The 19,788-nt window shown below is 50.1% G+C and overlaps 1 protein-coding gene across 2 annotated transcripts in view; it reads left to right on the top strand.

Moving 5' to 3' along the window:
• The first annotated feature begins 885 nt into the window (after positions 1-885).
• Positions 886-19,788, top strand: part of MAP3K14 (mitogen-activated protein kinase kinase kinase 14) — a 43,919-nt gene continuing 25,016 nt past the window's right edge. Inside the window, exon 1 of one of the 2 annotated variants that reach the window (XM_025917599.2) lies at positions 886-1,008. The gene's annotated coding sequence lies outside the window, so the exon portion shown is untranslated. The remainder of the gene's footprint in view (positions 1,009-19,788) is intronic. The other variant, XM_086687573.1, reaches the window with a different exon arrangement.

The following is a 19,788-nucleotide window of genomic DNA, read 5'->3' as shown; positions in this document are numbered from 1 at the left end:
AAGCACTGTTGACACCTTGGAGCATATTCAGATTCCAGGTACTTTTCTTGCACAGGTAACGTTCCAGTCTTCTCTCTGGCTCTGTAACCTGTAAACCCAGCGAGGAGATGCTTCGCGCAGCGCTCTCACCACGCTGCTCCCTGGCTGTAGAAAGGGGTTGCACCACTCCATCAGCAAGCTCTCCTCAGGCCTGGATTTCAACACGTCCTGGATCCAGATCCAGGCCTGGATCTGACCCATGAAGGGCCTAGGCTCCCCAATCTTCTCAAGGTAAGGCATCAGAACCTGTCTTACTGGTCCTCAGGGAGTCTACAGCGCGGGGCACACAGTAAGTGCTCAATAAAAGTGTTTCTACTCCTCCCCGCTCCCCCGCCCAACCACTACACCGAGGCTAATTGCAAAGAGGAAGCAGAACCAGACCCAGGAGCAGGAGCGCCTCGTCGTCTCCAAGGTAACCTTAGTCCGAGGCCTAGGGCCCACGCATGCGCACACTCGCCCTTCCTTCCCGTAACGTCCAGAAGCACGCAACCCGTAAAAAGACTGCCAGAAGCCCAGCGCGCATGTGCGGTTGCACCAACACCCCGGCCGCCTCCGCCTTCTGTCAATCTGTCCGCCTGGCAATCTCTGCTCTATAAACACCGTCCGGAAATAGTGCCCATTTCTGGAAACAGGGCCTTGTTAGCCAATCGTTGCTAGGGGGCCGTATGACGGGGCGAGACGTCTCATTGGTTAGACTGGAGGAATGGGCGGGGCCAAAGGCGGAGGTGCGGCCAAAGCAAGGAGGCGCGAAGCAGGACAAATCTGCAGCCGCCGGGGGAGGCGTGGCCCCGGGGGCGGCCTGGAAGGCGGTGGAGGGGGGGAGGGGCCCGAGGCGGTGGCGGGGGGCGGGGCCCGAGGCCGGGGCGGGGCGACCGTGGTCCCGGAGCACAGCGGTCGGCGGCCGACGGCGGGAGACCGCGGGCGAGGGGAGCGCGACACTCGCTGGTTGGGGAGATCGGCGCTCAGCCGGTAGGTGACTGAACGGGATCCCGGGACCCCGAGCGGGGCGCCGAGGGAACGGCGGGGAAGAATCGCCCCACAGCCCGGGGTCGGGCCGCGACCTGGCCCGCCGCCCGGAATGGTGGGGGTCCGCGGCGCGGACGGTCGGATCCACTCGCGCGCGAGCCCCCGGCGGCCGGCCGCCGGCGCTCGCTTCGCACCACGCTGCCAGGGCCACGGTCGCACGCTGCGCTCGTCTCGCACCCCCGCAGGCCGCACGCTGGCCGAGAGCGCGCATAGGGGCGCCCTGCTTCCCCTTCCCCAACGCAACGCCCCCATTGCCCCCGCGCTCAGCCTCCCCTGCCGCCAAGCCCGCCCCTCCTACTCTTCTCCCCGGGTGCCCGCAGGGTGGGGGTTCGCCTCGGCTCGGGACGGAAGGTGGCGGATGCACAAGCGCCCCGGCGCCCCGGATCTGTGCGTCCTCTCACCTGCTGTGGCCGTGAAACCCTCGGCCTTCCCTTGGGAAGTTCTCGGGTCACACCCCGAAGCGGGGAGAAGGAGCGGAGCTTGCCCTTGGCACCCGGTGGGGCAATGCTGGCCACTCTCGGCATCCTTTCTCACCCTGACCCTTCTGTGATTCTTTTGTCCGCTACGCTCAGGACTTTATCCGGGTCCCGTATAATGTTCCCATCTTGGAAGCCCACCAGGCACCAGGTGGAGAGAGGCCGCTTGTAGAGTGCAGTCTCACCTGCCCAGAAGCCTCCTTGGTGCTGGGCAACTTCAGAAGTGCTTCCCTCCTAAATAGAGTTAAAACTGTTGCTTTCGGTCTTGAACGGTGTGCTGGGGAAGTAGTGTGGGGAGCAGAGGATAAGCAGAGAAAAGGTACAGAAATCAGGAGTAGAAGTGGCAGGATTATTTTTAACTGGAGGCGGTGAACACCAGTGGCTTGATTAAGGAGTCTAAGCCAACGAAGTTAAACGGTGAGAAATGGGGCCCGCTACAGACGAGCAGTCTGAAGTTCATTCCAGGAAAAATGTTGAAAACCGCTTGACTAGAAACACAGTCTCTGAAAGATTAGAGGGAGATAGTATCTTAACATTAGTGATGTGTCTTTTACTTAGTGTCTTCATACCTGTAACCTCCATTTTCCTTCAGACATCTGCAGGAAGACATAGACGGTATTGTCCTGTTTCATAGGTGAGGCACCTGGGGCGGGTAGGGGTGGGTGGGCTGTAATATATTTTGCCTAATGCGTTCTAGCCAGGACTCAGGGTGAGAGGCCTGGGCCACTGGAGTCTTACCAGGGTTCCTTGCCCTGGACCAGGACCACATTATGGGACTTGGTTGCAGGAAGAAGGGAGAGGTCTGGCGTGGTATTTATGCTCTTGCCGTGAGAGGACAGGTGCTTGGCTTGCTTCCGATGTATTCGGATTTACTGTTGATGTTTTTTAAGTGATGTCAAAGTCAGTTCCTTGGGTGTGGTGATGCCAGACCTCTCTCTGACACCTTTAAGACATCCTCATTTATTTTGAAGGGTGTGGTGAACTTCTCAGAAGGTCTCAAAATAAAAGCAACTTTAGAAATACGGACCCAGGTGTATGTTCCAACACTTTTGTAAAATCAGACAGCAACAAGCTGCCAACCTTTAGATCATCTTCTGACTGCTTTCAGATTATAAGGAGCCGTTCTGAAGGGGGTTTTTTGCCCCTGGTATTGTCTGTTAGGGTTTGTGGGAGCGGCACCACAGACAGAGACCCTGCCAAATGAGCCTTCATCTATTAAACAAAAATGTCTGGTTGGCCGTTTCGCCTCAACAGATGGAGGTTTGGTTCCTCATTTTGGTTCTCCTGTTGAACACTGACTCCTTTGTGATCTGCTTGGAGTGTTTATATATCATTTAATGTTGAGAAGCAGGCTGGGCCCTGATTGGTTGTCCAACTCCGGGCAACTGTTGTGATCCTTTTGGTTCATGATAACAGTTCATCCCGACCAAGGTCTGATGAGAGATCTGTAGAGATGGGAAAGACAAAGCTTCATCCAGCATTGTTTTCTTCGTTGTTGGCACCCCCTTAAGAGGGCTCTATCACTTTGGCCTGTGAAGTCACTTTTCATTTCCTATTTTTTTTCCTGTCTCCGCGGACAGCACACGAGCTTTTCGAACAGGTCTGCCTGCCTTGATGAAGAGCTGACAGATTCATATCAGTTGGCTTGACAGATGTTCTTTCCGGGAGGATAGTTAAGAAATCGTGGAAGCAAATTCAGTCCTACGTGAAAAGTATAAGTCAGCTTGATACTCTCATAGGCAGCTTGTTTGTACCAAAGGCTTCCATCATCTCAAAGCTGTTTTTTTTTTTTTCCTGGCAAAAGGTTAAAATGCAACTAAAATTCTGCTTTCGTGATTAATAAGTCACTACCGCAGTTGTGTCTGATGCTTCCTGTTTGCCCCATTTTAGTATTTCAGTTAAACTGGAAACATCTGAGCACAATGGGCACTTTTGATGGCACCGGTGTGAAATTGGCGGGAAGGGAGACCCTTCCGTGTCCGTGGATTTGGGGAACTCAAAGGATAGGCCGGGCCCTCTGGCCTGTGCACACCACACCGCAACTCGACTCGGAGGGAAAGGAGTGGAGGCTGGGCCCTCTCAAGGGGGTGGAGCGAGCGTTAGAAGTGATGCACGTGTGAAGGCTTATGCATTTACTTGGTGGTGCTGACTGAAATGTTGAAAGCAGTATATCAGAAATAGAAGGCTAAACATAGGGCAACTTGGGTAGTAGAACATTTCAGTCGAGCTGAGTGAGACACCGACGTACGTTGGGCGGACGGTCGTTAGTTCGGGGCTTGTCTTCCACACCTGAGTGGCACTACGGAGAAAAGCCATTTTCCCTTCGGTGGCCTGTGTGTCCTTCTTTGTGTTCTAGTTGAACGGATCCTCCTCCCGGCTTGCTGTCTTATGGCTTTTAATCGCTTATCCTCCTGATATAAATCCCTTAAAATTATATGGCATGAAGAGTAATGGCACGTTGTAGCCATTTTTTTGTACTTTTTTTATACTTCTACTTTGTCAAGAAAGGCAGGGCCGAAGATCAGGAAAGGGAAGCCTCCTAAGGAGAAATAGGGCACACAAGATTCTTCAGGAGAGCACCGTCATGCCCAGAAGCTAAACACACGTTTCTTAACATCTGTTTCACTGCTTTTTCTACTAACTTACTCATGAAAGGATAAGTTCGGTTTTCCCCCCCCCCAAACATGCCAATTTTGAATGTGACTACACCGGGGTAGGGTAGCTGCTGTGTTTCTCTGTTTATGCTAAAACAGTAATGAGTGTCGTTGACAGCGATCGAGTGGCATTGGTTATTCACAATTGCTCGTTACTAAAAGGCTGACCGAGGACTAGCACGTTCTCTGGACGAGTCTACTTGTCTTCATTTTGCAGATGGCAGAAATTAGGGCCGAGTGGTCAGGTGATTTGGCCCGAGCAATAGAGCGAGTCTGGTGGTGTCTCCGGGGTCACATGTGGGGGTTGGGGCTGTCATGTCAGACAGACCTGGGTCAGGTCCAGCTCTGCCACGGTCTGCCCGTGTGACTCAGGCAAATCACCTCGCTTCTCCAAGCACTGGGTGCCTCATCTATACATGGGATCAGAAATACTTCACGGGGTTGTTTTGAGTGGAAAATGAGAGCATCTGTGCAAAGTGCTGAGCTCCGTGCCTGGCACGTAATAAGCCGCAGGACACAGTGGCTTAGCAGTAGTGGTAGCTGCCTTTTCTTCTGGAAGATGATGTCAAGAAGGGTCAGACTGCCTGATAGGGCAGAGTCATTTTCTCAGTAGGACCTCCGGGGGATGTTTCTTCTGGGCAGAGGTTTTAGCTGTCACGTTCTCCCCATCTTACACTAGATACTGTCCTCACCACCCTCCAAAGGAGCCTACAGAGGCCCAGGCTCTGCCCGATCAGAGTGGGGGATCCTAGACCTAGGCCAGCCTCGACCCTCCCAGGACTCTGAGCCAGAAGCAGGGCTGGGCCTTTCTTTCTAGGCTTCCCTTGTGTCGCCCATGTGGTGCAGCGGGTCCCCGCCTTAACTCTGGAGATGAAAAGTAGGAAAATGCCGTATAGAATATAAGTCAACAAGGACTTGTTCTTTGTTTGAGGGACTCAAAGGGAAATTTTGGTTCTGAAGAAAGAGGGCGCCTGGGTTGGGTCAGTCGGTTAAGCGTCCAACTCTTGGTTTCGGCTCATGATCCCACGGTTGGTGAGATCGAGCCCCGTGTCCGGCTCTGCACTGACATCTCGGAGCTTGCTTGGGATTCTCTCTCTCTCCCTCTCTGTCTCTGCCCCTCCCCGGTTCATGCTTTTTCTCCCTCTCGAAATAAATAAATATTTAAAGAATGAGAAGTCACCCAAGGTGGAAAAAAGTTTCACGTTACATTTTAAATTCTTTTTTCCTCTTCTTGATACAAAACAAAAATATAGGCTCCCACCAGGCTGACGTTCCCTTTAAATAACATTTTGTTTTCTCTTGGGGAAGCTGCCTTCATGGCCAGAGTCATTTCTAAAGTGAACCTAGTTTTTAGAAAAAATAGATCACCGGATGTCAAGCCTCATGTGGAGCTCAGTTCAGATGAAAATGAAACCAGCAGGCCCGGAGTGGTAGCCCCACACTTGACTTCAGGCCGGAGGTGAGAGGCAGCGTGTCTGGACCCGGCTCACTAACTGGTCGGCCCCACAGAGTGCATTTGATAGGTGCCTTAGTCATTTTCCAGGCAGCTTTGCTTAGGTGAGCAGAGCACTTTCTCCAGAAGGTGAGTCACCGTGCAGGGGTGTAGGTGACAGGCGACTTATTCCCCGGCACAGTCGCAGAGGAAGTCTTGAGCAGACCTTGTCAGAGAAGCTCTCTGCCACGGGGCACCTGGCCGGCTCCGTCGGAAGAGCATGCGACTCTCGATCTTGGGGTCATGAGTTCGAGCCCCTCGTTGGGTGTAGAGATTACTAAAAAAAAAAAAAAAAAAAAGGTGTATATATATATATATATATATATATATATATATATATATAGTTTATAAAAGAAGAGACAGCTCTTTGTCAGAAATCACTTTCATTTCAGCAGAAGGGCTTTGGAGGCAGGGGTTGGAGCCAAGGCTTGCCAACCGACAGATAGATGGATCCCCTGACTGGGGGGGGGGGGGGGGGGAGGGTTGGGGGGGGGTCATGTGAACAAGGCACAGAGCCCAGATCAGCAGTGTCACTGCACTCCTGAGTGCAGCCACCTTGAGGGTGGAAAATGGCCCACTTCCAGTGACAGTCAGCAAAGAAGCTGGAGGGGAGCTTTGGCTCCAGGGAGCTGGGAAACCCCTTGGCAAAGAGCAGAGAGATGCAAACCATACTTTGGTGTGAGAGACCTTTTGGGGAACCCTTTTCTACCTGCCTCTCTTTTTGCCACCTGAGTTGGAAGGCTCTAAAGAGCTGCGGTGATCAAGAAGGCTAGATTCAACCCTGGACTTCAGAACACTGTCATTCCAAGCCCACCGCCACCTCAGTTGTCGACACTTCCGGGACCAGCGTTTGGGCCCAGAAAGAAGGAGCAGAGGAAAGTCCTGAGACACCCCTGCCAGCCAGTTTCTGGTTCCTATGGCTTCTGTTCACCCTGTCAGCACTAAGGCCATGACCACGTATCCATCAAGACAAGATTTGTTCAGACTCTCTGTTCTAGACCAGTGTGGTTGGTGTTCAGCTTGACTGCTGATCAGGGACATCTGTAGGCAATGTCCACGGTTAGCCTCAAAGTGGCCTTGACTTTATTGGAGCCTTCGGGGGGAAAACTAGTATTACCTTGCAGGTGGTCACAGACTCCACCTCAGCCCCATCTGCACACCCCATCAATCTGAACTAGCCAGCCCTCACTTCAGGCAGGCATGGCTAAGTGACCTTTAGGCCTCAACCACTGTGTCAAGAAAGAGCTATTAGAATTACAGCCTAGAAATGATCATTATCATTTACATTCTCCCCTATTTTTCTTTATTTTAAAAAAAATAATTTTTATTTTTATTTATTCATTTGGAGAAAGAGAGAGCAAGCAACCGGGGGCCGGGGGGGGGGTGCAGAGAGAGAACTCCAAGCAGGCTTCTCGCTGTCAGCATGGAGCCTGATGTGGGGCTCCAACCCGTGAACCGCGAGATCATGAGCTGAGCTGAAACCGAGAGTCAGATGCGTAACCGACAGAGCCATCCAGGCACCCCTCCCCTATTTTTCTTAAGGTTTATTTATTTATTTTTGACAGAGAGAAAGCACGCAAGCAGGGGAGGGGCGGAGAGAGAGAATCCCAAGCAGGCTCTGTACTGTCAGCTTAGAGCCCGATTCAGGGCTCCAGCTCACGAACTGGGAGATCATGACCTGATCCAAAACCAAGAGTCGGACACTTAACCGACTGAGCCACCCGGGCGCCCTACATTCTCCCCCGTTTTACAAAAGAGAAAACTGTGGCCCAAGGAAGCAGAGTTGCCTAAGGCCACACGGCCAGTTAATGGCAGTATCTGAACTAAAGCCCAGGCTCTTTTCACTATGCTGTGCTGCGACCACGGAACAGAGGAACTGCCCCCGGGGTAGGAATTGTACTTTTTCACTAGTTCCTCCTTTATTCCCCCACCTTGGCCCCATGCCTCTCAGCCTTTCTGCAAGCTCTGCCAGACCTGGGAGGGGTGGAGCCAGAACGGCAGCTGCTGTGGGTCTAAGAAAAAGTCAACAGAAAGCTATTCATTTGATACTCTCTTATACCACGAAGTTTGTGTAACCAAAAGGAGGTCAAGGTTGATAAGAAAATACAAGTCTGGGCAGGGTTACCCGGAAGTCTCAAAGGTTGCTTGCACCTTTAAGGTACCTTCCTACCTCCCCAAGCAGTATCTTACCCAAAGTGGGTGTTCAGTTACTATTAATGACTGATTGCGAGGGGACAAAGCCATGGGGCACCAAGAAGCCCTTCTGTATCTTTCCGCCGTGAAGAAGAGACATGTCGCCCATGGCATGCAGGTGGCCGGGAAAGCCAGAGCAGTCGGATGTCATTCCAGCTGGATGCCTCCAGCAACTCTCAGCAAAGAAGCTCTTCCTCATGGGCAGAGCATGATGTCGGATCGGGATGGTGGCCCCTGTAAGTGCAAAGAGCCGTTGTGTCTGCGATTAACCACTCACCTGATGCTCTCATTGATGTGTCCTTTTACTGGGCCAGAATTTGCCAGTACTCCTAGGTCTGCTGGTCAATACCAGGGATGACCTGGGGTGGGAGGGGTAGGAGGAAAGGGGGCCTTAGCCAGCCTCAGATGAGGATGTCATTACCAGTTAGGATTAGAAATGGACTTCTTTGGCCCAAGAAGTGAGTTGGATGAACCAGGCTTCTTGAGCCCATGCTCAGTAGTCCCAGCTGGTAGGTGCTGTACTTTGAGAGGCAGGAATAGCTTTACAGAGATAAATGTAAAAGGCGGAGATTTGTGTATGTACTACCTCCTAGCGAGCATATGTGCACACATCGGAGCCCAGATGGATATTGTCTAGTTCAGAAGGGTCACCTTCTCAAAGACTCGGAAATCATTGGGTCTCAAGGTCAGCATTTAGGAAAGGGGACAAGGGCGGCTCAGGACCCAGCTTGCATGACACCTCCTTGTACCCCCGTATAGTCAGAATACAGGCACCGTGCTGGGGCACCTGAGTGGCTCAGCTGGTTAAGCGTCCGACTTCAGCTCAGGTCACGATCTCATAGTTCATGGCTTCGAGCCCCTGCGTCGGGCTCTGTGCTGACAGCTCGGAGCCTGGAGTCTGTTTCGGATTCTGTGTCTCCCTCTCTCTCTGCCCCTCCCCTGCTCGCACTCTGTCTCTCTCTCTCTCTTAAAAATAAATAAACATTAAAAACTTTTAAAGAAAAAAAGAAAGAATATAAGCACCGTGCTGTGACCCCTGGTATAGGGAGCTGTCTCTGCCCCTTCCGGCTCACCGAATGAATGGCCGGTCTGGACACTCAGACACTAGGCTGGCCAGACTCTTGGAGGCGAGGCACCAGGTTATTCTTCAGGAGCGCATCAGTCACCCTTTCGGTGAGTGCTTGCCAACAATGTCACGGTTGTAGGCTCTGGCAGGTACTAGAATATAGAAACGAGGATAACTGAGGTGCTGCCCTCGAGGAGCTCACTGTGGTGGGGACGGGGCGGGAGGAGACAGACCTTGCAGGTGCTAAATAATGAACCGTGACTGAGGAGGCTGGAGAGGAGCCAGGAAGATGTGGTGGCCCGGGGACCCTCCTTGTCCTGCGGGGCCCGGTACGGTCACACACACAGCTCCTCGGAGCCAAGGAGCGCCGCCTCCCATTCTGCAGGTGTCCGGATGGGAACACCCTCAGCATTTCTCATCTTGGGCTCTTGTACCACTTGTCAGCCTGGAAAAGGAGCTCGAGAACAATCTGGAAACCTCAGCACTCTGGGAGAAAGGAGCATAGTTGCAGAGGCGTATGGCAGTCAGGAGAAACATGGGCTTGCACATGGCTCAGAGCAGAAGCAGACCACAGAGAGCCAGCCATTAAAGACGTGGCTGACTTCTCCCAGCCTTCCAGGCTGGAATAGAGAAGGCGGTGACACAGTGACCGATCCCATGTGCTTGGTGCCACTCCGACACAGGTTCGTAGGCAGATGATTCAAGGCCTGACCCATGACAGTGCTTCTTAATAACCAAGTTCAGCATTCCAGAAAAGCCTTTCCAGGGTTACGACGGTGAAAGCCTCGTGAGGGCAAGGACCTTGTCTGTCTTGGCCACTGTGGCATCTTTTGGCCAGCACAGCACCTGAAGAATGGGAACCACTGGCTAAGTATTTGTGGTCAAGTGAATGTACAAGAGTAGCATCCATATTCCTCCTTCTAGGCCCTGACGGCCTGAGAGAGCCACAGGCTATTCGCGGTTTCCCCTCCTTTACCGAGGATTACTCTGAGAGCCTCTGGAATATTCCCCGTTATCCCACAGGTCCCAAGCCTTTCTTCCCTTCCCAGAGGAGGGCAAGAATGTGACTGTATTATAAAGGGCTGTATTATACAGGGACGCGTCAAAGTCACCTTTGCTGCTCATGTCCTCAAGTCGTCCCTCAGGCCAGTCGGCCAAAGGGTATGGTATGGCAGCATCTGAAATGAAGCCATGGGCAGGGTTCCACTGCCACGGTGCTTCCTTCCATTAACCCCCGCGCGTTGGAAGTCTTCTGTGGAAAGCCGAGTTGTTTGGGTTTCTTGTTTATTCTAAGGTTCCTCAAACTAGTTCCTCAATTTCAAAACCAGTCACCAGTGACTACAACGAACTTGGAGCCTCCTCCCTTACAGGGAGGCTGAGCCTGTCTTTCTCCATCTGCTCTGAATTACAGGTAGACCCTGCTCGAAGCCAATGCCACTTGGGAAAACCAGAGACAAACCCAGAGAGGAGGGGAATAAGTGGTTGTATTTCAGTGGGATTAACCGTAGCCCAGGGAACTGCTCCCTTGCTCAGAATCCAATTCAAAAGGTTAAACAAGGAGAGCTGTTTTTCACAACCAAATGTTGCTTGTAATGATGACCTCAAGGCTTGGCAAGATCCAGAAGTGCATTTTGACTCATCAAAAGAAAGCTGATTGTGTTTGGCATGATTCTGGTGTCGGGGGCAGTTTATGGCACTGTAATCTTTGGAAATTGATCATTACCGAATGGTATCCCCTGCAGGCCCCCTTAATCAAAATGTTTAAATACACAAAATACCCCCACAGAACACACTTGAAATTTTTTTTACACAACATACATTAAAAATTCCTTGCCAGTTTAGTGTATAAAATGAGGCATGCGTGTGGTTGGGGTTTGTTTTTTTTTTTCCCCTTCAATACTACTCCCCTCCCCCAACGTTCTCCTGCATACCAATTCCATAATTGTCGGTGTGGGTCAGTGAGGCCCCAGTGGCATCTTCGATCCGCCATTGGCTCTCCCCCTGCAAAGGATTCAAAAGTTGAATTGAAAATGCCATCGTAACACTTCTTTTAAAGCGTCTACAATGCTCTTTATCAGGGGCCTGGAGGACAAGGTACTGGCCATGTTTATGAAGACGGTAGCTGTTAAAAAAAAAAAAATAACCTAGGGGCGCCTGGGTGGCTCATTGGGTTAAGTGATCCACTCTTGATTTTTTGGCTCAGGTCAGGGCCCCTCCCTGGGGTTTGCTTGAGATTCTCTTTCCTGCTCCCTCTGTCCCCCACCCCCCTTCAACAACAACCACAAAAATAACCAAACAACCAAACCAATAACAACAACCAAAGCGAAATAGCCTGGAGCCAGGTTTTCTTTTTTTTTTTTTTTTCTTTTTTTTTTTATTATTTTTAAAAAAAATTTTTTTTTCAATGTTTATTTATTTTTGGGACAGAGAGAGACAGAGCATGAACGGGGGAGGGGCAGAGAGAGAGGGAGACACAGAATCGGAAACAGGCTCCAGGCTCTGAGCCATCAGCCCAGAGCCCGACGCGGGGCTCGAACCCACGGACCGCGAGATCGTGACCTGGCTGAAGTCGGACGCTTAACCGACTGCGCCACCCAGGCGCCCCAGGTTTTCTAAAATGAATGGCTGGAGCACCTGGGTGGCTCAGTCCCTTCATTTTGGCTCAGTTCACGATCTCACCGTTCGTGGGTTCGAGCCCCGCGTCTGGCTCTGTGCTGAGCGCAGAACCTGCTTGAGATTCTCTCCCTCTCCCTGTCTCTCTCTTTCTCTCTCTTTGTCTCTCTCTCAATAAATGAACATTTAAAAACATAAAGTGAATAGCAGATTTGAACTTTGTCATAGAATGGGTCCTTGTGACAGGCCCAGGTATGTATTAGCTGATACCTGTGCTGGGCGTGGGTGGGCTAGGGAACGAACACAAGCCTGCCACGTGTCTTGCTAGGAGTCTTCACTCCCCATCGCCGTTTCAAGTGTCTTTTTTCCAGAACGTCGGCCAACTGCGTTTATGCTCCCTAATTGAGATGCTTCCTCCTGAGTCAGTCCCTGGGTTTCTCACTAATAGACCTTTGGCTTGTGGCTGCTTCTGTGTGGGGGGGGGGGTCTCAATTCTTTTTTTTTTTTTTTAATGTTTATTTATTTTTGAGATAGAGAGAGACAGAGCATGAACAGGGGAGGGTCAGAGAGAGAGGGAGACACAGAACCTGAAGCAGGCTCCAGGCTCTGAGCTGTCAGCACAGAGCCTGACACGGGGTTCGAACTCACGGACCGTGAGGTCACGACCTGAGCCGAAGTCGGCCGCTTAACCGACTGAGCCACCCAGGCGCCCCCCAATTCTTAAAGCTTAGATCATTTGAAAATAGGGCATCATGGTTAAGAGTATGTACTTTTTGACATAAGAGTCCTGTGTACAAATCCCACTTCTGCCACTTCCTTGCAGAGTAGCCTTACACTGATCTCTTGACCCCCTGAGCCTCAGTGTCTTCCCCCACATAAAGGGGACAATATTAGCGCCTTGTTCACAGCGTTACTGTGAGGGCCCAAGAAATAGTACGTGCGTTACCTGATAGGTAGCATGCAATAATAGCTGCCATTATTATTTTTATTATTATTGACAACCGGCGAGTAATTAATGTGTATACACATAGCAGCAGCTTGTTGAAAACACTTGAAGATGTCCACAGGACGGCTAATTTCAGCGTGAGCTGCCCAGGAATTCTGGGTCCCGGGTTCATTACGCACCGCCCACAGCTCGTTCCTTAGTGCCTTCAGAGCTGAGGCACGGCCAGCAGAGAAAGAAGCTGGAAAGCACGTTTTGAATGCACTTCAAAGAACATCCCCCTGGTAGGCTGGCCTTTCCTGGCTGACTGCTTCTGCCCTGTGGTCTCAGGATTCTCCCCTCCTATTCTGACAGCGTCTGTTCCAGACCTTCCTCCTGATACTAAGGCTGCTGGCTAGAGGCTTTGCAAGGTAGATTTCAGCGCTGCAGAGGCAAGGACTTTCAGACAACTGGTACTTCCAGGCCCAGAAGGGCCTGCTCATCTTGGGACAGCTTCCTTCTGACTGGAGGCTTTGCTCACGTTTATAGAGCACCTGCTTATTCCAGGCACAGTATTGGGCATTTAGAGATTGCTTCTTGCATTTAATTGGCCTGTAAAATCCTGTTGCTTGAGCATCCCTGTTTTACAGATGAGACATCCGAGTCTCAGAGTAAGTGATCTGCACCTGGTCACACACCAGAGTGGTAGAGGCTCCAGTTCAAACTCGGATCTTTTGACTCCAAGGCCATCCTGTTAATGTAGCTAAGATGGCTGTCCTCAGGATTATTAAGTGATACCTTGGAATAAATGACCTCCAAAGGCCCTCTGATCCCAAGATCGTTGTGTGATTGCTTTATCATTTATTTATCCAGCCATCCATTCTCACCAACTAGATTATAAGCACCTTGGAGGCAAGATAGCATCTTTCTAGTAAATAGCTGATATAACGTTTGGGAACCCACCTGTCCCGGACTGATCAATGCTGCCTACTTTTCTGACACATAGAAATGAGAAAAGAGCAAGCCCATGATGAAAAGGGTCACCCAGAAATTCCAGCCCCAGATATTTACCACCCAGAATTAACCTATAAAAGCGCACAAAGAAGTAAATAAATGGTTGCAGGGGGAGTGGTTTTGTTTTTCGGTTTTTGGTTTTTTTGCGGTATTACAAGAGTGAAAAGTTGGGAACGATGTGCAAGTCCATCCGTAGAGGAATAGATGAAGAAATGGTGGTATATTTATACCATAGAATCTTATGGAACCGTTAAAAAAAATGAGAGAGGGGCGCCTGGGTGGCTCAGTCGGTTGAGCGTCCGACTTCAGCTCAGGTCATGATCTCACAGCTCGTGAGTTCGAGCCCCGCGTCGGGCTCTGTGCTGACAGCTCAGAAGCCTGGAGTCTGCTTCAGATTCTGTGCCTCCCTCTCTCTCTGCCCCAACCCACTTGCATTCTGTCTCTGTCTCTCTCAAAAATAAACATCAAAAATTTTTTTTTAAAAAATGAGAGAGATCTAACATACACTGAAATGTAACAGTATCCATAATCTATTGTTAAGTGAAAGATGTGACTTGTACAATATTATGTATGTAGGGGCGCCTGGGTGGCTCAGTCAGTCAAGCATCCGACTTTGGCTCAGGTCATAATCTCACAGTGTGGGTTCGAGCCCCACATCAGGCTCTGTGCTGACAGCTCAGAGCCTGGACCCTGGTTTGGATTCTGTCTCCCTCTCTCTCTTCCCCTCCCCCAGCTCACGCTCTGTCTCTCAAAAATTAATAAACGTTAAAAAAAATTAGAATATTGTGTATGTATAAGCCTGTGTTTCTTTTAAAACCAGTCCCAAACTCTATGTTTGTACATGAATGCTAATGGACCTAGAAGGATTTATACCAAATTTAAGGGTTTCTTACATTGTAGGGAGGAGGCAATGGGGCAAAGCTTGCTTTCTTGCTTTCTTGCTTTCTTCCTTTCTTTCTCTATATACTTGGTATGGTTGAAATTTTCACAGTGAACAAGTATTACTTTTGTATTTGAAAAGAAAATATAGATTTAAAAAAAAAAGAAACCAGGTCAGATATTACATCAGGAAGGTAGGAGAGATTAGCCAGAACAACTTGCCTTCTTTGGGTTTCCCAGACTGAGCCCACCCCTCAGGTCCCACCCTTGACGTAAGCAGGGAAGGAGGGGCTGGTGGCTTTCTGTCTAGTCCAGGGCCGCTGTGTGTCCCCTTGTCTGTGGGGCCACTTGTGCGCACAAGTGTTTCTTCCATCCAGCACTAACACAGCCTCAGCTTCTGCAACGCTTGTCTCCCATGACTATAAATAAAAGCAGGGAAGCAGGGGTCATCAGAGCTGAGGACGGCTGACAGGGCCACCTTCTACTGCTTGAGTCATAACTGATAAAACCCACAGTCCCCAGCGGGAAACAAGAAAGAGAAGAATGAAAACCAAAACCAGAAGGACGGGCTTGCCCGTCTCCAGCCTTCTGTGTTAGTAGCCGTGCTCCCAGAGCTCACTGACCGGACCACCGAGATTCTGGTGAGGTTTCCACTGGGGGCAGGAGGCAGCCATCACGTATTTATGAAGTCCCCCTCACAAACATGGGCCAGAATGCCTCTTAAATTCTTATCCCATACCAAGAGACCCTTTTCTAGTCATAGCTTGTTTTTGTTATACAAAGTAATACTCCCCAGAGGACATCTCTGGTGGGACATACAAGAAACCACTAACTGGGATCCCCTCAGAGGGATGGGGGAAGGGTGAGAAGGACTTACACTTTTCACTGTATATCTTTTCTGTTTCGTTTTTTTTTTTTAATGACTTGGAAACATTATCTGTTAAAAAATGAAAACAGAGGGGCGCCTGCTGGCTCCATCGGTTAAGCGTCCAACTCTTGGTTTCAGCTCAGGTCATGGTCTCACAGTTTGTGAGTTCAGTCCCCTGCTTGGGGTCTCTCTCTCTCTCTCTCTCTCTGTCCCTCCCCCACTCACTCTCTCTGTCTCTCTTTAAATAAATAAATCAACTTAAAAAATTTTTTTAATTAAAAAAAATGAAAACAGAAAAGTAATACATGATTGTTGAAAAAAAGTGGAAAAATTAAAAAAGTTAAAAAAAATCAAAACACCACTAAACCCCAAGAGAGAGCTGTTGCCGCATGTCTATGCTAAGTGTCTGCATTTTCATAAAGGTTGATGTAATACGCGGACGGACACATGCTAGGCGGGGTCATACTTTAGATGTAATTCTGAATCCTTTCTCTGTTACTTCTGTGTTCCATTGGCATTTTTCCATATAGTTAAAAACTATTTGTAAACATTTTTAATGGCTGTACCATCATTTATTTAATAATTATCCTCCCCCTGTCATTAGACCCTTTTGTTCCAGTTTTATCATAAAACACCCTGAGCATCTCTGATTTGGCACCTTTTTCCATATTTCTGTTTGCTCCATACCTAGACACAATTCTCTGAGTTGTGCGCACGAGAAATGGCTGTCTTCTCTTGGTGTAAGGGTTTCTCATTTCCAGAGTGTTTCATCTGCATTATTTCATTTGATGAGTAAAGAGTGTGAGAGTGTGGGGCGCCTGGGTGGCTCAGTGGGTTAATCATCCAACTCCTGATTTCTGCCCAGGTCATGATCTCACAGTTTCGTGGGTTCGAGCCCCGCATCAGGCCCACGCCAAGCCTGCTTGGGATTTTCCCTCTCTCCCTCTCTCTCTGCCCCTGCCCTGCTTGCACTGTCTCTGTCTCTCTCAAAATAAATAAACTGAAAAAAAAAAAAGAAGAAGGTGAGGGTGTGGTTAAGGGCCAGGGAGATGGTGAGGAGAGCCGGTGCCATAAGCAGTCGGAAATGGAGATCGTTAGTGCGATAAAACCGTTGGGAGGGACTTCCTGGAGGCATAAGTCGCGAGCTTGGTCCGTGAAGGAAAAGCAGGATGTCCAGGGTGACCCACACAAGGACATAACACACATAGGGACCTGTCGATTTGAGTCCCATGCAAGTGGGGTGTGGAGAGACCAGACTGGCCAGAGCCAAACCCTGTGTTTTTAGGGAGATAGCGGTCGGACAGATTATGGACCACAGAATTGATACTGGGCCCAGAAGCCGTGCCCAGCCAACAGATATCTCTGAACCTGAGGTTATGTTAAGGATGTGATGTTTTGAGATTAGCTTGGGATGGGAGGAGGTCTGGGAGAAGCTGGAAGTGAACAGACATGAGGTGGTTGCCTCGACCACCTGAAGGGGCCTACGGACCGCAGTGTGTCTGCACGTGTGGGGCCAGCCGGCGTCGGCGGCCGTGTAGTGGCAGTCGGGGGATAGTCAGAAATTTCATTTCATACATTGTGTTTACCCCGGCAGTTTGACCCGTGGCCTTGGCGAGACCGAGGTTTTGTGGGCATGTCAGGTTTTTATTTTACAATTGATCGGTGAGATTTTAATGATTGATGTGCGTTCACATTTCCTGTCCTCCTTAATGGGAAACGCTTAGGCGGAAACTGCCCTCCTGGGAAGCAGGCCTCAAGCTGGCGCGTAAGGCCGGTTTGGAGATTCCTCCGGCTGAGTCTCAACTCAGGGTGCTCCTTCCTCCTTCCTCAGACGTGTCTCTAGGTCCCAGAGCTGGCTCAGCCTCTCGGCCTGAGGGAGGGAGTTAAGCCAGCCTCCCCCAGGCCTGCGGCTTTAAATGCTGTCAGCCCTGGCGGGAGATAGGGTGCTGGGAGGTGGGGTGGATGTTCTGTCCTGAGCGCACAGTTTACATTTAAACGCCCACGTCCACCCCCACCCCCGTCTGCCCCTACCCCTACCCTGTGGGTTCTTCCATCTTCTGGAACTCTGCCTCTGAATTCTACCCCTCTGGCTAAGAATTAACCCCTGCAGTTGCATCGGGACCAAACACATTTCCGTGATCTGGTACCCAGACCCCATCTGCAAACTCCTCTCTTGGGGCTCCCGGGCCTCAGCTTTGCCCACCAGCAACTTTGAGCTGTTTGCGGCTCCTTCTAGACTCACCTCAACTTTTGCCATTCCCTCCACCTGCAATACCTTCTCCTTTTTTCTTGGGCAACTGTTGCTCGCCCCTTGAGATGTAGCCCGAGGGCTTTAGGAAGCCCCTCCTGACACACACCAGGCTGGGCCAGGTGCCCCTCCACATGTCCCCATTACATCTGCTGTGTGTCTGTGTGGGTCATTGTGTGACCATATTGTATTGGAATTTTCTTTCTTTCTTTTTTTCATTTTTTAAAATGTTTTTATTTATTTTTGAGAGAGAAAGAGAGTAAGAGTGCGAGCAGGTGGAGGAGCAGAGGGAGAGGGAGACACAGACTCCGAAGCAGGCTCCAAGCTCCAAGCTGTCGGCACAGAGCCCGACGTGGGGCTCGAGCCCCTGAACCGTGAGATCATGACCTGTGCCACTGACTGAGCCACCCAGGCGCCCCTAAACATTTTTTTTTTAATTCCATTGTTAATTTAATTGACCCACGTGTCATAGGGATTCCTGCATCTTCCATTGTTTCTTGTATCTCATTTCTCTTGCTTACGTTTCTGCTTGCCAAAGCACATCCCTCGGGGACTATTTCAGTGAAGGTAGCGCCGTCTTTCCTGGAATTCTTGTTTCCATGTGTACGTATTTATGTGGGGGTTTTGTTGTGGTGGTTTTAAGAAAATGAAATGGCCTGTTACAACTAATCCGGTTGAAAGTTCTGACATCCCGGTGGTGTAACTCGACTAGAACTCTGTCCAGCGTATTGCTGATTCCGCCTTTACCGGAGATCCCTCATTTTTGGCTCTCGTGCTTCCTGCCTACCCAGGCTAAGAAATTATTGTGAACAGTGGGCCAACCCTGTGAGTAAAATAGAAGCAGGAATAGACACATGGGTAAAATCCTGCTCAGTTCCTTGATATTCCAGGTACCTCTGCCAACAAGTTTTTTTTTTTTTTTTATGTTTATTTATTTTTGAGAGAGAGAGAAAGAGCAGAGGAGGGGTAGAGAGAGGGGGAAAGAGAGAATCCCAAGCAGGCTCCTTGATGTCAGCATGGAGCTGGACACGGGGCTCGATCTCAAGAACCGTGAGAGGGGCGCCTGGGTGGCTCAGTTGGTTAAGCGTCCAACTTCGGCTCAGGTCATGATCTCACAGTCTATAAGTTCGAGCCCCGTGTCGGGCTCTGTGCTGACGGCTTGGAGCCTGGAGCCTGCTTTGGATTCTGTGTTTCCCTCTCTCTCTGCCCCTCCCCTACTCTCTCTCTCTCTCTCAAAAATAAATAAACATTTAAAAAAAAATTTTTTTAAGAACCGTGAGATGGTGACCTGAGCTGAAATCAGGAGTCAGATGCTTAAACACCTGAGCCACCCAGGCAGTGGCTCAGCTTTTGTTCTAGAATGGAACTGGGAATACTTAGGTCCTAGGGGAAGGGGGCAGAAAGCTTGAGCCCTAACCCCATGGTAGATACTCTAGTTGTGTAAATTGGGCCTCATTTGTTTCCACAGGCAGCTTATCTCTTAGAGCCTTAACTTCTTCGTCTATAAAATGGGAATAATGTCACCAACGTTGCAAGGTTCCTGTGAGGTTCCTCAATAAAGGAGACAAAGCACATAGCACAGGCCCTGGCATTTAGGGGACACTCACTGAACGCTTGTGGGGTGAATGCAGGTGCTTCATTGAGGGGATCGGTTATAAAGGATGGGTGAGGGCCAGAGGGATAGTAATAAAGGAAGAAGGTATTGTCTACTAGAGCAAAGGTATTGTCAGAGTGAGCAAAGGAAAAGAAACAGAGGCTTACCCATTGCTGCTGCGCTCAGGCAAGTGAAAGAGACAGATTGGCTGGGACAGAGGCTGGGGGTAGGGGAGGTTAGGGAGAGCGGGCAGGGTAGAAAGGGGAGCCGGGGCTGAGTGTACATGGGGATCTCTGGATCTGCCAGGCCAGATGGCTGTTTTTGCCAGGCCTGCTCACGCTGCCTTGCACTTGACCTTGGTTCCCCTTCCTGCACAGCCCCTCATTCTTGATAGGCAGAGGCCAGCCCAGTGCGCCTAGTGGCCAGGCAAGCTGAAGGCTCAAAAGAGGAAGCATCAGAATAAGATTGGTTTTCAACTAATATCTTATGAAGGAAGTTGAGTCATTCTGCTTCTGCTATGTGTCCCCTCTGGGCATTCAGAAGAGGATAAGTTTGTACTTCCAGATGAAATAGTCATGACAGGGATTTGCCCCGGTCTGCCCTGGTCCCGCAGTGGACATTTCCAAGATGACCCTACGAAACGGAGATTTTTATTTCCCTTTTATATACAGAGAACCGAGGCTCAGTGCGTTGAATGCCTCAGC

The sequence above is a fragment of the Puma concolor genome, chromosome E1 (genome assembly GCF_028749965.1).
Source record: "Puma concolor isolate L17-30 chromosome E1, mPumCon1.1.hap2, whole genome shotgun sequence".
NCBI classification, from domain to species: domain Eukaryota; kingdom Metazoa; phylum Chordata; class Mammalia; order Carnivora; family Felidae; genus Puma; species Puma concolor.
The sequence above is the reverse complement of the archived record's forward strand: the minus strand, read 5'-3'. Positions and strand labels throughout refer to the sequence as shown.